This window comes from Manis pentadactyla, chromosome 10, assembly GCF_030020395.1.
Source record: "Manis pentadactyla isolate mManPen7 chromosome 10, mManPen7.hap1, whole genome shotgun sequence".
Classification (NCBI taxonomy): Eukaryota; Metazoa; Chordata; class Mammalia; order Pholidota; family Manidae; genus Manis; species Manis pentadactyla.
This window is the reverse complement of record NC_080028.1, coordinates 120,290,181-120,305,311: the sequence shown is the minus strand read 5'-3', so window position 1 is coordinate 120,305,311 and position 15,131 is coordinate 120,290,181. Positions and strand designations below refer to the sequence as shown.

Genomic DNA, 15,131 nt, shown 5'->3' with positions numbered 1-15,131 from the left:
TAGACCAATGGGACAGACTACGGATCCCTGATATAAACCCACCCATATATGATCAATTAATATCCATTAAAGGAGCCATGGATATACAATGGGGAAATGAAAGCCTCTCCAACAGCTGATGTTGGCACAAGTGTACAGCTACTCGCAAGAGACTGTTACTGGATTATTCTTTAACCCCATACACAAAAGTAAACTTGAAATGGATTAAAGACTTGAATGTAAATCATGAAACCATAAAACTCTTCGAAGACAACATAGGCAAACATCTCCTGAACATCAGGATGAGCATCTTCTTCCTGAACGCATCTCCTCGAGCAAGGGAAACAAAAGCAAAAATGAACTCACGGGACTACATCAAACTAAAAAGTTGCTGTATGGGAAAGGACACCATCAACAGAACAAAAAGGCATCCTACAGTATGGGAGAATATATTTGTAAATGACATATCCGACAAGGGGTTAACATCCAAAATATATAAAAAACTTACACACCTCCACACCCAAAAAGCAAATAACCCAATTAAGAAATGGGCAGAGGATATGAAGAGACAGTTCTCCAAAGAAGGAATTCAGATGGCCAACAGACACATGAAAAGATGCTCCACATCACTAATCATTAGGGAAATGCAAATCCAAACTGCAATGAGATATCACCTCACACCAGTGAGGATGGCCAGCATCAAAAAGTCTAAGCACAACAAATTCCGGCAAGAATGCGGAGAAAGGGGAACCCTCCTACACTGCTGGTGGGAATGTAAGCTAGTTCAACCGTTGTGTAAAGCAATCTGTAGGTTCCTCAAAAAACTAAAAATAGAAATACCATTTGACCCAGATTCCCACTCCTTGGAATTTACCCAAAGAATACAACTTCTCAGATTCAGAAAGACATATGCACCCCTATGTTTATCACGTCACTTTTTACAGTAGCCAAGATACAGAAGCAACCTAAGTGTCCATCAGTAGATGAATGGACAAAGAAGATGTGTTACATATACACAATGGAATACTATTCGGCCATAAGAAAGAAACAAATCCTACCATTTGGAACAACGTGGATCGAGCTGGAGGACATTATGCTCAGTGAAACAAGGCAGGCGGAGAAAGACAAACGCCCAATGATTTCCCTCATTTGTGAAGTATAACAATGAAGCAAAATTGAAGGAACAAAGTAGCAGCAGAATCGGAGACTCCAAGAAGGAACCAGTGTTTACCAAAGGGGAGGGGTGTGGAAGGGCAGGTGGGGAGCGAGGGAGAAGGGGATTGAGGGGTATTATGTTTAGTACACATGGTGTGGGGTATCACGGGGAGAACAGTGTAGCACAGAGAAGGCACATAGTGGATCTGTGGCATCTTACTACACTGATGCTCAGTGACTACATTGGGGCCTGAGTGGGGACTTGATAATATGGGTAAATGTAGTAACGACATTGTTTTTTCATGTGAAACGTTCATTAAGAGTGTATATCAATCATACCTTAATAAAAATACATTTTAAAAAAAGACAAATATATTCTCCCATACTGTAGGAAGTCTTTTTGTTCTGTTGATGGTGTCCTTTCCCATACAGCAACTTTTTAGTTTGATGTAGTCCCATGAGTTCATTTTTGCTTTTGTTTCCCTTGCTCGAGGTGTAGGCCGTTGGTGGGGCTTTCCATTGACCTTTGAAGAAGTCAGCAGACCCCAGAAGGAGTGCCTGTGGGATTATGATGGGGATTATGTTGAATCCACAGCCGTTACAGGAAGAACCGTCTTCCAACTGAATCTTCGAATACGTGAACACATCACCTCTCTTCATTTATTCAAGTCTTCCTTCATTTATTCGGTAATGTTTTTTTATTTTTTATGAAGGTATCATTGGTATTCAGTGTTATGAAGGATTCACATGACCGCCATGGTGGTCACTAGATTCACCCATATTACCAAGTCCCCCCATCCACCATTGCAGTCACTGTCCGTCAGTGTAGTAAGATGCTGTGGAGTCACTGTCTTCTCTGTGCTGTACTGCCTTCCCCATGACCCCCCTCCATTATGTGTGCTAATCATAACGCCCTTTAACCCTTCCCCCTCTCCCCACCACCCCCTTTCTCAGTATGTTTTGTCGTTTTCACTGAAGTATCCCAGCGGTCCCCTCCGCATCCCCTACAGCTGAGGGAACGTTTCCCTCCCTCCGTGCTGGATGCAGCGTCCTCTCCCTAGCAACAAGGTTCCCGCCGTAGAGCGAGCGGCTCTAGGTCTGAGGAACGTGCTGTCGTAAAGCCGCGAGTGTCGTAAGCCAGGTGCGGTGCGGAGAGGCGCAGGACGTGGCTGGAGCATGGGGGCGTCTGCAGGAGGAGCAGACGGACGGCCCAGGTGTGGGCGCGGAAAGCCGACGAGCCGGCGGGTGCAGCAACGGTGAGTAGCGGAGGGGACCGGGGAACGGCGGCGTCAGGGGAAGCCGGGCAGCCGGGGCGGCCAGAGCAGGGCCGGCCAAGGGGATGGGAGCGCTCTCTGCCCGCCTCCGCTGCCGCAGCTGCCGGAGCCGCGCCGCGGCCGCTCCGCTCCGCTCTCCCTGAGGCGTCGAGCCCCTCCCCTGGTCTCTCTCCGGCTGGCCGCTCCTGCCGCCGCTGCCGCCCCCCGGGACGGTTCGCCGCCGCCGCCGCCTCCCCGGCGCTGGGCGGGCGTCCGGGACGCGGCCGGCCAGTTCTCTGGTCTGGGCGGAGCGGGTTTTGCCCACTGTTCAGCCCCTCCGTGCCGGGCCGGGCTGCGGGCTGCGGGCTGCATGTCAGCGCGCGGGTCCCGGCGGAGCGCGCCGCGGTCGGACCGGGCTGCGCCGGCGGCGGTGAGGTTGGGACCGGCCGGCGAGGCGCGCCCGCGGATGGGGGGGCGGCGGGACGGAGGCGCGGGGCCCTCAGCGGTCCCGCTCCTCGGGTCCCGGCTGGCCACGGCGAGGCGAGCCCCGGGACTGCGGTCCACGCTCCGTGGGGAGCTGGCGCGGCGGCCGGGCCCTCCGGGCACGAGCGGGCACCCACTTGCCGCCGTGGGAGACCTGGAGCTGGCGGCGAGCTGGGCGGCAGGTGCCTTTGCGGAGTTGTTACCCGGTGTCAGGGACGGGGAAGCACCACAGACAGATCCCCTCGCCCGGGAGAGCTGCTTTTCCGCGCCAGGATGGGGCTCTGCGTGGACGCCTTTTTTTCTCTTTGGTGTTTTCTGGGAAGTTGTTATCCGGCCGGAGTCGCGGAGCGCTGCTCCCGGGTAATGGAGCTTGGGTGGGGCGCTGGTCTGGGGTGGCAGGCGGGTGGGGGAGGGGGCGGACGGCCGAGGGTCGCGCGCGTCCGCTGCCGGCGTTGCAGTTGCAGTGTTTATTGATCTGTGTGAGCTGCTTGCATGTCTGCTTATCTCGGGGGCGATTCTGTGCTGTTCTCTACCTCTTGTTCAGTCAGCAGTGAAATGTCTGCTGATTGCTGTTGTCTGGACAGGTCCTGTGGCGAGAGGAGGGAGAGTTGTCCGCCCAGGGGCGACGGAGACCGGGTACCTGTTTGTATAGTAATGGGCGGGAACGACCCTGCCGCCGGCTGCAGCCCAGGCTGTGTTAGGAATTTCGCGTAGGTTTCCGACCAAGCGGCTCCTTTTGGCTCCTCCGTTATTTTTATGTGTTTTTTATTTTGGTATCATTAATATACACTTACATGAGCAGCACTGTGGTTACTAGATTGTCCCCGTTATCAAGTACCCACCACATACCCCATTACAGTCACTGTCCTGCGTTATTTTTAAAACGAGTTTTTAGGACTAGGGCAATAAAGGTGCCTATGTTGATGGGATTGCTGTACCTTCCAGTAAATTGAGGAAATGTGTGTTTGAGTGCCAACTCTCTACCGCTACCCAGGCTCCCTGGCTCCCTTTCGCCTTTGCCTCCTGGATGTGAAACTCGAGTTTCTGTACCCGTTCCTGGCAGTTTTAGGTTTTGTGTCGGATTTCCTGTCTAGAAGCAGATACCAAGATTTTAACTGGTTCATGATGTTTCCTTCCAATTGTAAACACTTACAATATATTGGGTTGACACTGAAATCACTGCTTTCATGAATGATTTTTAGTTACTCGAGTAAATATTCGCTTTTTAAATTGTTTATTTTTTATTTTGGTATCATTAGTGTACACTTACATGAGCAACACTGTGGTTACTAGATTTCCCTGTTACCAAGTCCGCACGACATACCCCATTACAGTCACTGTCTATCAGCATAGTAAGATGCTATAGAATCACTACTTGCCTTCTCTGTGCTGTACTGCCTACCCCGTGCCCATCGCCCCAACCCCCTGCACTATGTGTACTATTCGTAATGCCCCCTTTTCCCCTTATCTCCCGCTTCCAACCCATCCTCCCCAGGCCCTTACCTTTGGTAACTGTTGGTAGCCTTCTTGGGTTCTGATTCAGTTTTTTCTTTGTTCTTATACTCGACATATGAGTGAAATCACTTGATACTTGCCTTTCTCCGCCTGGCTTATTTCACTGAGCATAATACCCTCTAGCTCCATCCGTGTTGTTGTGAATGGTAGGATTTGTTTTCTCCTTATGGCTGACTAATATTACATTGTATATATGTACCACATCTTCTTTATCCCTTCATCTAGTGATGGACACTGAGGTTGCTTCCATATCTTGGCTATTGTAAATAATGCTGCGATAAACATAGGGGTGCATATGTCTTTTTTGGGTCTGTGATTCTGTTTTGTTAGGATAAGTTTCTAAGAGTGGAACTCCTGGATCAAATGCTATCTCTATTTTGAGTTTTTAGTTGAGCGGACGTGGTCCTGAACATTTCAACACATGGACCAGCGATGACTGGCCCGTCTGGCACCCTGGGGAGAAGGCTTGAAAGCTGGCCTCCTGCGTGTCCCTGGAGTAATAGCAGAGTTGGCCTCCAGAGATCGCGGTAGTGTACCCAATACGTCCCGGAGGTAGGAGCATCTTATGGGGAAGTTTAGTTTTATCTTTATGGCCGGTGCATGTACCTCCCGTAGCCCTATCTACTGACCCATCTGTAGCTCGCACAGGGAGGGGCGTGAAAGTCTGGTACACTAGACCAGGACGAGATCCCATTCCTGCCACTGTCCAGTCACAGGACCCCTCTCTTGCATGCATTCTACCTGATGGACAAGATTTGCCTCTGCTGCTGTCATTAAAGCAGGTATCTTACCGCCCCTAAAGTTATTTTCTTCCACAGTCCTTGTGGCCTGGTATGCGCCCCCCCGGCTGCAGCTTCCCTGTCATGACTTGTGTGTACTCCCTACCCGTTCAGCTGCTGACCGCCTGTGGAACAGGCCAGCTATGGCCTTAATGTGCATAGGAGTTTGAACCTAGCTGAATCCTCGGCTTGAGGATTACCATGATTTTGTGTTAATGGTCTGGTTACGGTGCTCCAGTTCTCTCACACGGGGGCCCTTGCAGAAGATGAGGCACGAGGAGATTGTGAGTCAAAAATTTCTGGAGGATTAGGCTGTTGGTAAAATTGCAGTATTTCCAAAATCCCTCACCTGGCCTCAGTGCATCTCCATATCAATAGGTGTTCCCAAGGGGTGGAGAGTAGAAGTAGGCCATCTCCATATCGATAGGGAATCATTTATTTATTTGGTATCATTAATCTACAATTACATGAGTAGCATTGTGGTTACTAGACTCCCCCTATCATCAAGTCCCCACCACCTACACCATTACAGTCACAGTCACTGTCCATCAGCGTAGTAAGATGCTACAGAATCGCTACGTGTCTTCTCTGTGTTGTACAGCCCTCCCCGTGCTCCCCCCTACATTATGTCTGCTAATCATAATGCCCCCTTTCCCCCCTCGTCGCTCCCTTCCCACCCATCCTCCCCAATCCCTCTCCCTTTGGTAACTCTTAGTCCATTCTTGGGTTCTGTGAGTCTGCTGTTGTTTTGTTCATTCAGTTTTTTTCTTTGTTCTGATACTTCACATATGAGTGAAATCATTTGGTACTTGTCTTTCTCCGCCTGGCTTATTTCAATGAGCATAATACCCTCTAGCCCCATCCATGTTGTTACAAATGGTAGGATTTGTTTTCTTCTTATGGCTGACTAATATTCCATTGTGGATATGTACCACATCTTCCTTATCCATTCATGTTCTGATGGACACTTAGGTTGCTTCCATTTCTTGGCTATTGTAAGTAGTGCTGTGATAAACATAGGGGTACCTATGTCTTTTTCAAACTGGGCTGCTGCATTCTTAGGTGAGATTCCTAGGAGTGGAATTCCTGGGCCAAATGGTATTTCTATGTTGAGTTTTTTGAGGAACCTCCACAATGCTTTTCGGAATGGTTGAACTAATTTACAGTCCCCCCAGCAGTGTAGGAGGGTGCCCCTTTCTCCACATCCTCACCAGCATGTGTTGTTGTTTGTCTTTTGGATGGTGGCCATCCTGACCAGTGTGAGGGGATATCTCATTGTGGTTTAAGTTCTCCTTTCTCTGACAATTAGCGATGTGGAGCATCTTTTCATGGGCCCGTTGGCCATCTGAATTTCTTCTTTGGAGAAGTGTGTGTTCAGATCCTCTGCCTATTTTTTAGTCGTGTTGTTTGCCTTTTGGTTGTTGAGGTGCATGAACTCTTTATATTTTGGCTGTCAACCCCTTATCATATATGTCATTTATGAATATATTCTCCCATACTGTAGAGATGCCTTTTTCTTCCACTGATGGTGTCCTTTGCTGTACAGAAGCTTTTTACTTGGATGGAGTCCCACTTGTTCATCTTTGCTTTTGTTTCCCTTGTCCTAGGAGACATGTCCATGAAAAAGCTGCTCAGGTTTACATTCAAGAGACTTTTGCCTATGATTTACTTCTAAGAGTTTTATGGTTTCATGACTTTCATTCAGGTCTTTGATCCATTTCGAGTTTACTCTTGTGTATGGAATTAGACCGCAGTCCCATTTCCTTCTCTCTCTCTCTCTCATGTAGCTGTCCAGTTTTGCCAACACCAGCTGTGGAAGAGGCTGCCATTTCCCCATTGTATGTCCGTCGTTCCTATATCATGTATTAATTGGCCATGTATGTGTGGGTTATATCTGCGCCCTCTATCCTGTTCCATTGATCTACAGGTCTGTTCTTGTGCCAGTACCAAATTGTCTTGATTACTGTGGCTGTGTAGTAGAACTTGAAGTTGGGGAGCATAACCCTCATCTTCCCCCGCTTTATTCTTCCTTCTTAGGATTGCTTTGGCTATTCGGGGTCTTTTGTTGTTCCTTATGACTTTTAGAACTATTTTTTCCATTTTGTTGAAGAATGCTGTCGGTATTTTGATAGGGATGATTCAGGGACCTGGTTTGTGTGCCAAGTTCTTGTGGGTTGTCTGGTCGGGTAAAACTATAGTTATCCCAGACGTCCAGGCTTACCCCACCCCTACCACTGTGGCAGTCAGTCGTGCAAGAGTCTTTGGGTGTTTTGGGCTCCTGGAGGGTGTTTATCCCGCACTTGGCACAAATTCTGAAGGCCTCATAGCAGTCGGTACAAAAGGGCATCAGGTGGGACCGTGATGAGACCTGTGCAGCTGTGTTCACTGCTACTAAGCAAGCAGTCAAGGCCGTTATAGTCCTTGAGTGTAATGGATTCATGAAGGCCCTGGGAGCTAGATGTTCATGTAAACGGAGATGATTATGGATGGGGCCTTTGGCAGTGGCTTAAGTGGACATGCCAACCTGTTGGATTCTGGTCACAATTATGGAAAGGAGCAGAGGTCTGGTAGCCATTAACAGAGGAGCGACTGGCTTCTGTGTATCACGCCTTGCTGGCTATGGAGCCCATCACCGGAACAGCCCCGACCAAGGTAATAACCGCCTATCCCTTCGCGGGGTGGGTGTGAGACTGGACCCAAACGTCAGGGAGTGGCATGGCACAGACGCCTCCGCTGGCCAAATGGGGGCGCAAACTTGCAGCAGCATAGCACCATCGCCGTTATCTCCTTGAGTGGAGATCTCCAGTGCTTATTTGGGCAAGTGACGTATATGAGTGGCAAGCAAGAAGAACTTGCCCGTGAGCCATTGGTAGGCGAGAGTCCTTATCAGCAGGGAGAAGCCCCTATACCTGAAGATGCTTGGTATACACAGGGCTCCTCTCGTGGGCAGCCCCCGAAGTGGAGGGCTGTGACTTTCTGTCCTAGGACTAAGACAATATGGGTGTTAGAGGACGGAGAGGGGTAGAGCATTCAGTGGACTGAGTGACGGGCAGTATGGCTCCCGATCACCCAGGATGATCACGCCCTCCCCTCTGGTTGTGTGCAGGGGTCATACCTGCATGTGTCTTCGGCCTGTGGCTGGGAGCGGAGTCAGCGTCTGGAAGGGTGACTTCCTAAGTCGACACAACGAGGTGCTCTGTCTACACCCGAGGATCCAGACTTCCCTTCTTTCGGGCCGGTGCAACCAGGCCTCCGGGGTCCCGGGAGCGCTCACACAGCAAGCAGGCTGCGGTCTCGCCTCCACACCGGGAGCTCTGGGTCAAACGCTTGGATCTGGAAGGCAGGTGGCTCTGGCCTCAGGTGGCCCCTCCTTCCTCGCCCAGCCTCCAGATCCCACGATCCCGTGTTCCCCCCACTGCCGTCCGGCACCCCCGCCCCCAGATCCCAGCTGCTCACGCACCTCCTCACACTCTTCCCGGGAGACCCAGGCCCTCCAGCCCATGGACTGGGCGAATTGGACTCGCCGTTGGTGGAAGAGGAGACGCCGGGCACGGTTGTTCCCGTAGAGGAGCCAAAGGATGGCCTGCTTGGGGCCCTCGTCGTCCTCCTCCATGTCGTTGGCCAGGTAGCTGGGGAGAGACATCGGGCTGCTGGTCAGCAGCAAGATGGGAAGGATCCCCAGCCGAGGTCAGCTTCCAAGGAGAGGCCCAGGCTGATCTTCACAGAGGACCTACGGGAGCCCTACCAGCGCCACACGGGGCCACGCAGTCATCAAGAAGCCACTGCGGGGCAGGGACCTGAAGGGCACCTCTCACACCTGGATGCTGAAGACAAAGGCCCTCGGGGAGGCCTGAGGGCGAGCAGGGCAGCTTCCATGCAATGTCCCCATCATCTGCCCTGTGCCCTTCAAACCGGCTGTATGTGCACACCCTGCGGCTCCCTGCGGAGGCGTCCAGAGGGCAGGAACTGACTAGCCGGTTTCTGTAGTCATAGCTTCCCTCCCACGGGGCTCAGGCTGGAGGATGGGTGCCACGTGCCCTTCTCAAGGCTCTCCTCCCAGCCCTCCTAGTCCCTGGCACGGAATGCAGTCTACAAGATTTCACTGGATGGATGGATGGATGCTTTTATCTCACAGTCAAATGCCATACCGATCGCCTCATGGACTCAGTGTAACTTAAACGTTTGCAACGCAAAGTAGCGTGCTGAGGGCTTTGTGAACATGCGGATATTTTGACAAGACCTGCCTGCAGCGGTGTCTGGTCTGATGGTTTGGAGAAGGGGAGGGGGGTGACAGGAAGTAACTATTACCCAGAACGTGACATGGCACTAGGATTTTAGCTGATGTGCTACTGGGGGACCACAGTTAGGGGGCCAGGGGAGGCGTGGTAACAGTCGTGCTCTTTGCACCGACTTTAAGGAGTGGTCGTTTTCTTCCAATATATATGTGTGTGAAAGACACCTACAAGTCAGAAGACACAATGTGAACACAGAGGGAAGGGATTTCAGACGGAGCATTGGAACAAAGCAGTGCAATATGAGGACCATAAGCAAGTGTGATGCTGACTGTGGGGACGGCTGAGTTCAGACTGAGAAGGCTGGCCCCGGCTTAGAACCCCCTTAGCTGGTGACATTGCTGAGGAGGGGCGGGGAGCATTAGAAATGTGTTCTCGGAGGATTTGGGGCACGTAAAGCCTTGTAGGAAGCACGGGTGGGGAGTGCCTACGCTCGGTCTGTGTCACATGACGAGGGCCTGCACTGTGGCGTCTGCCTGGGAACCCAGAGGACGACGGTCCACTCGATGTGGACTCGGGCAGGTGAGCGGCCGAGGCTTTGGAGGCGGTGCGGTCTCAAGCCTGGCCACGTGGGGACAGCGTGGTGCCCATTCTGTCCCTCCTCTTAGGAGGGTTTTATGTGGTCCTTCGTTTGTTCCCGTGTTTTAAGTGGTGTTAGGGTTGTCTGTCTCCACAGACAGCAGTATAGAAACCGCTCTGTTATAATCCTGTCCTTCGCATACCAAAGTGAACGGTACACGTGGAGTGAGAAAGCAAATAGATGCAACGTCAGAGTCCCACACCCCTCCCTCCGCCCTCCCGGAGGACTGAACGTTGACGGCCGGCCACTGACAGCAATACTCACAGAGCTATGAAGAAGTGAATTGTCTGGTACTGCCAGGAGGGGAGGCCAGCCCGGCTGAAATATGCTATGACCATGGCCAGGAGATACTGAGGGAGAGGAGAACGCCACAGGAGAGCGGTCACATCCCAGAAGAAGAAGGACGGAGGGGTGAGGGAGGGGGAGGCTGGGGGCAGACCCCGCCCGTGCGGGGAGAGGGACTTTAGGATGCTCCTGGATGGCAGGCTTTGCCGGTGTGACGCCGGGTATCTAGGACAGCTGCCATCAGAAGGGTCTTTGATAAGCTGGCACAAAGGGGAGTCCCCAGGGCTGAGGCGACAAGGGACTTGCCAGTCACAACCAAAGGGGCGGACCCCAGGGGAGTGGGGGTGGGGGCAGGGCTGCCCATTCACACGCAAGGAGCCTCCAGGCCCCGCAAAGGGCAGTGTGGACAAGGCACCGAGTTGGAGAGGGAGGCGAGACTGTGGGTTCAGAAGGCATCCCTCCAGCCCCCCAGGGTAGATGCTGGAGAGAGAACACATGTCAGTGGACAAAGTTACCTTGTCAGATACCCTCAGATTTTTGTCCCAGGCCAGGAATCTTTTAACAACAGGGTCCCCTGGGAAGAGAGGCACAGGTTAGACGGACAGCCGGAGCAGGGCTGAGCAGTGAGCAGCCGTGCCTCCTGACGGGACCTTTCGGGGTGGGGAGGCCGAGGTGCACTCATTGGGCCAGAAAGATGGTGCCAGCCTTCTTTGGTGGCTGGGGGTGCGGGGGCAGGTGTCAGTAGGTGATGTGCACAGGTCTGATCCTACAGAAGGTGGTGCTCCATCACCGTGCAGGAAGGCATCGTCTCCCTTGACGGTCACATCAGCGCGCCCAATGGCCTGTCAGCACCCCGCACGCTGACGGAGGCATTTAGATATGAAAGCCTCAGGGGTGCAGTGGAAGCAGAGCTTTCGTGTGCCGAGTGCAGACTGCTTCTGCCTCTGGCCTAATCCTCCCTCATTTCTAAGTGTTCCCGGAGGAGTCCTCTGGGAGCAGAGAGGTCACCAACTGGCAGGGAATTCTTTTCCATTGGAAAAGCATAGTCGCTGGAAGTTTCTCTCAAGGGGAATGGGCTCAGGGTTCCCCCTACCAAGCAGCCTTTTGAAGGCCTCATGGTGCTCGGGCAGCACTGGGGACACCCGCCGTCGCTTCAGCCTCATCTTGAGGCCGCACAGCATGTCCGGGACCCAGGCGTCCTCCTCGCCCTGGGCTGCCTCCTCCGACTCCTCCTGGAGAGCGGCCGACCTCGCCCGCTTCCCGCGCCGGCCGGAGTCCGCTGGCATTGGGCTGCTGTGTGCCTGGGCTGCTGGGCAAAGAAACCAGGCGACAGCGTCCAGCTGTTGTCTTTGGGATTCGTCCCTCGGTCCCCGTGTCCCCTCCCACTCCACTCCAACTACCCCCAAAAGACAAGCTGCCCCCAGTGTCTCTGCTGTCGCAGACCGTGGCCGCCTCCCCAGCCATCTCTCCATCCTTCTCCTTTACTGGCAGCCATTTCTAAGTGACCCCGGAGGAGTCCTCTGGGAGCAGAGAGGTCACCAACTGGCAGGGAATTCTTTTCCATTGGAAAAGCATAGTCGCTGGAAGTTTCTCTCAAGGGGAATGGGCTCAGGGTTCCCCCTACCAAGCAGCCTTTTGAAGGCCTCGTGGTGCTCGGGCAGCACCGGGGACACCCGCCGTTGCTTCAGCCTCATCTTGAGGCCGCACAGCCTGTCCACGACCCAGGCTTCCGCCTTGCCCGGGGCTGCCTCCTCCTCCGACTCCTCCTGGAGAGCGGCCGACCTCTCCCGCTTCCCGCGCCGGCCGCAGCCCTCTGGCAGAGGGCTGCTGTGTGCCTGGGCTGCTGGGCAAAGAAACCAGGCGACAGCGTCCAGCTGTTGTCTTTGGGATTCATCCCTTGGGGTCCCTGATTCCCCTCCCACACCACTCCAAGTACCCCCAAAAGACAAGCTGCCCCCAGTGCCTCTGCTGTCGCAGACCGTGGCCTTGTCCCCACGCCTACACCCTCGCCCTCCAGTCCCTGGCCTTCTGAGTCTCTCCTTCCTGCGCACAAGGCCCCCCTGGGTAGGCCTTCCTGCCGTCGGCACCCCCTCCTCAAGCCCCTCGTCCCTCCGCTGCCTCACCTGGCGGCCCTGATCTTTCTGCCCCCAGCATCACCTCCGGCGGGTGCCCGGAGGGGCCGGGCCGGGGCCTCTGGCTCACGGCCTGGGAACTCGGTGGAACGCTGGCCATGATTTGTCCCCAACTCCTGCCCTCTCCGGGACCAGACCCTGTCCAAACTCCTCCTGTGGATTCTCACTGAACGTGAGCCCGTTATCCCTACTCCAGGCTGAGGAGACGCTAGGAGTGGAGAAAGCTCTGCGAAGATGCTTCTGGCTACCTGTGCTGCCAAGCACCTGCCAACCAGGAGGGTCGGAACCCTCGTGAGGTCATAGGTTGCTGCAACCTAGCAACCAGTTTGAAGGAAAAACAGGCAACTGCCAGTCCAATCCGAACAGGGGCAAACAATGTCTCCTGCCACTGGCCCAAGGTCTGACCATCCGCCAAGATGATCCTCGAGCCGTCCAGGTCACCTTTCAGCCCTCCCCCCCAGATGACGTGTCCTCTCCACTCTCCACTTGACACACGGGTGGACTCTCGCCCTCTGTCACGTTCTCCTACAGAGCATGTCTAGTGAGTGGCTAGGAAATTCAGGGTAAGCAGAAACAGTCAGCCCTACAAGAGTGACGTAGGTATGTAAGAAAGATCCCAGGTACATTGACTTGGACTCAAAAGTTAACTTTAAAGCACTTGGCAGAACAGAGCTCTTGTGCTCAGTGTTCACTGACACTAGGTTCAGGATTCTGTACAGAGGGACGCATCCTCACCCCTCAGGCACCTCTGAGCCCAAGAGAACATTTTGAGGACCCGGAATCAGAGACTGTGGTATCCGTGCTCACGCCCACTTCAAATGGTGCCTACAATTTCAGCAAGTGTATGGATTTCCCAGAGCCTGCCCCTCAATGCCAATGAAGAAAGTCTATTCTCTGTATAAAACTTCTGATCGTGTGTATCAGCTTGAGCCAGATGTGTCACCATCTCTTGTGTATCCTATGAATAAAATGTCACATGCACAAAAAGACTTAGTGGGAAAACGTCCAATTCAGGACACAGGAGGATGTTTTGTGAAGGTGGGGGCGCACGCGGGCACAGACGCAGCCCGGACATCAGCCACTTGAAGGCCTGCCGTAAGCCAGGCGGCTCCCCCTGAGCTCCAGGCCTCTACTTTTCACCCGGGCATCTGAATCTCGTGTTTTCTTTTTCAGTATTTACTGTGGTAAAATAACATAAAATTTACCACTTGAGCCATTTTTGAGGGGATAGTTCTGCGGCACTGAGCACTTTGAAATTTTGCAGCCGCCCCCTACTGTCCCATCTCCAAATCGACACTGCGCACCCGTTAAAGACCACCTGCCCAGTCTAGTCTCCCTTCCGGTCCCTGGCAACCACCATCCTCCCCTCTGTCTCTATGGCTTTGGCTCTTCTGGGTCCCTCATTTAAGTGGAATGCTACAAAAGTGGTGTGTGCGTGTATGCGGCTTATTTCATTCAGCACACAATTGTGGACAGCTTTCCTAATGACAACCCTGAATTCATCGCAATGTGTGGCTTCTTCTTGGTGCCTATGTAAGCCAAGGGCCTGCTGCCTAAGGAAAACTTGGTGCATGTGATTTTTCCAGACACCAAAACACTGTGATCCAAGTTGTGGTTTGTGTATTTCGCCTTGCAGTTCCTCCGGTTTTTTGATTCATGTTTATTCTTAGGTATGTAAACACTGAAGACTGTTGTATCCTCTTGGTTAATTAACCACTTTGTCGTTGAGAAATGGCCTGTTTTGTCCCTGTTAGTATTCTGACATGGACTTTCTCTGGCATTTATAGAGCCTCCCCAGACTTCTTTGGGCATGCTGAATCTTTTTCCATCCTTTTACTTTTTAGTTTGCATCTTTCTCTTTAAAGTGATTTTCTTTTTTTAATGTTTAAGGATATTATTTATTTCTTCTTAGGTAATTATTTTTTATTGAAGGGTAGTTGACACACAGTATTACATTAGTTTCAGGTGTACAACACAGTGATTCAACATTTCTATACATGATAATTCTAGGCACCAGCTATCACCATACCAAGTTGTTACAATATTTTGACTATATTCCTTATGCTATACATTACATCCCGGTTACTTATTTATTTTTTTGTGTGAGGGCATCTCTCATATTTATTGATCAAATGGTCGTTAACAACAATAAAATTCTGTATAGGGGAGTCAATGCTCAATGCACAATCATTAATCCACCCCAAGCCTAATTTTCGTCAGTCTGCAGTCTTCTGAAGCATAACGAACAAGTTCTTACATGCAGAACAAATTCTTACATAGTGAATAAGCTACATGGTGAACATTACAAGGGCAGTCATAAAGTGATTTTCTTGTAGACAGCATGTGATTCGGTCTTTCCTTTTTATCCAGTCTGACCATTTGTGCCTGTTAACTGGGGTGTTGAGACCGCTTCCATCTGACACAATTATTGGTGTAAGTGGGTAGCTTGTGGTCTGTTGTCTTTGCTGTCTGTCCCGTCTTCTTTGTTTCCTTTTTGTTCTCTGTCTTCCTTCCTTCCAGTGCATTGCATTTCTGTGATTCCATTTTGTAACCTTTGTTGGGTTGTTGGCTATGACACCGTCATTTTAAGGGGTGCTTTAAGGTTTATACTATACACCTTTAGTTTATCATAGTTTTTCTTCAAGTGATCTGTCATTTCACTAGACTATAAGGAGCTC

At 51.9% G+C, this 15,131-nt stretch overlaps 1 protein-coding gene and 2 long non-coding RNA genes across 3 annotated transcripts in view; 2 read left to right on the top strand and 1 right to left on the bottom strand.

Moving 5' to 3' along the window:
• LOC118929734 (uncharacterized) overlaps positions 1-15,131 on the bottom strand; it is a 289,885-nt gene that overhangs the window by 114,178 nt on the left and 160,576 nt on the right.
• LOC130679201 (uncharacterized) overlaps positions 1-15,131 on the top strand; it is a 138,377-nt gene that overhangs the window by 56,693 nt on the left and 66,553 nt on the right. Inside the window, exons 6-7 of the long non-coding RNA XR_008992279.1 lie at positions 1,634-1,821; positions 2,145-2,390. This is a non-coding gene — a long non-coding RNA (uncharacterized LOC130679201). The remainder of the gene's footprint in view (positions 1-1,633; positions 1,822-2,144; positions 2,391-15,131) is intronic.
• LOC130679202 (uncharacterized) lies at positions 4,269-11,323 on the top strand. The gene is made up of 3 exons (XR_008992280.1): positions 4,269-4,937; positions 7,725-7,816; positions 8,271-11,323. It is a non-coding gene; the product is annotated as an uncharacterized LOC130679202 (long non-coding RNA).